This window comes from Haplochromis burtoni, unplaced genomic scaffold (assembly GCF_018398535.1).
Source record: "Haplochromis burtoni strain Fernald_Lab_line unplaced genomic scaffold, NCSU_Asbu1 Contig_2513, whole genome shotgun sequence".
Taxonomy (NCBI): Eukaryota; Metazoa; Chordata; class Actinopteri; order Cichliformes; family Cichlidae; genus Haplochromis; species Haplochromis burtoni.
In genome coordinates this window covers 7,525-9,014 of record NW_024584874.1, presented here as the reverse complement: position 1 = coordinate 9,014, position 1,490 = coordinate 7,525, and positions in this window count along the sequence as shown.

Below are 1,490 nucleotides of genomic sequence, written 5' to 3'. Positions count from 1 at the left end.
CCCTTTTACGACACCCAGTGATGTCACATTACTGCGTCCAGCTGTACTAATCGTCAACAGCAGGTGTGTTCGGGGAACCGGATTAGCGAGCTCACGGTTAGCGCGATGGTTTGGTCTTGGATGTGTCATTTGATCTTGGATGTAGTGAGCGACGTACGAAGCACAGGCCCCTGGAGGCCAGGATTACTCAATTGGAGACTCGGCTTCACACCCTTGATACACCCTTAGCTAACCAGGTCTCTGTAGCTGGTGGAGCTGAAGGTAGCGTATGCCCCGCTAGCTGGGGAAAGAGGACGGCTGGGTGACGGTGAGGAGGAAGCATAGTCTTTTTCTCTACTTGGTGACACACTCTCCGGGGATCAAACTCTGGTAACTGCCGATTCTGTTCTGACACATGTGAAGCTAGAGCAGTTGTTCCCAAACTTTTTTTTCTGGGCCCCCTTTGTTTTAAAAGAAAAATGTTGCCCCCCCTCCCGCGCGTTCACGCGCACATGCACAAACACATCCTCCAACCACACACACCCTTATTTTGCTCCATTTCGGTTTATTTCACACCTCAAACATTTAGTAAACAATTAAGCAAATGCAAGTAATCTGCAATAAATTACAGGTAGTAATAAAATAAACTACTAACTCTTTTATGCTACATCCACACCTACACGAGTATTTTTGACAACGCAGCTGTTTCGTCCGCACGTAAACAGCGTTTCGAAGCACCGAAAACTGAGATTTTTTAAAACTCCTTTTTTGCGTTTACCTGTGGACGAGGAATACAGAGTTCGTCACACAATGTCAAAGGTATGTGCCTTTTTTCACGCCACGCTGTGCGCACCTTATTGTTTACATGCGATGAATTTCAGAATGGCAGATAGAGACAAAATACTGTTAATCTGACTGTCTTTGGTTTTTACAGGCTTATACACACACACAGTTACTGTCCCTCTATTTACAAAGGCAGAGGCGTCACGATGAGATTATTTTACGTGTAGTTGTTTTTTTCCTGTGTAATAATATTCAACATTGCTATCAATACATTTTTCAAAAAATGCCTCCCTGTGCAAAATGGGTTGAAAAACATAAACAACTGTGAGATACTGTTAATCCGTGATTTAGACAGGGGGAACAAATCGTGGCAGAGTCAGCCTGATATTGTTTGTATCCCACTGTAACTTTACTGTATAAAGAGCTAACATCTCTGTGTGGTTTTTTCCCATATTACCAACATGCTCAAATCTTTGATTTGAGCAGACTGTGTAGGCTGTCCCTCCTGCCTCTGGCCTCGGTTTTTGAGAGAGTGTTCTTGTGTGTTTTTTTTCCAATCATGTAAGACAAACGAGCTGAAATATAACACCAGCAAGTGCCAAAAGACAATTTTCACAGATTTCTTCAAATTGTTTTCTTTGGTGCAAAAAACAGACTGTGTGGATTTTTCCATATTACTAACATGCCAATTTGTTTGTTGTGATTTATTATCAGCCAGACTCATATTT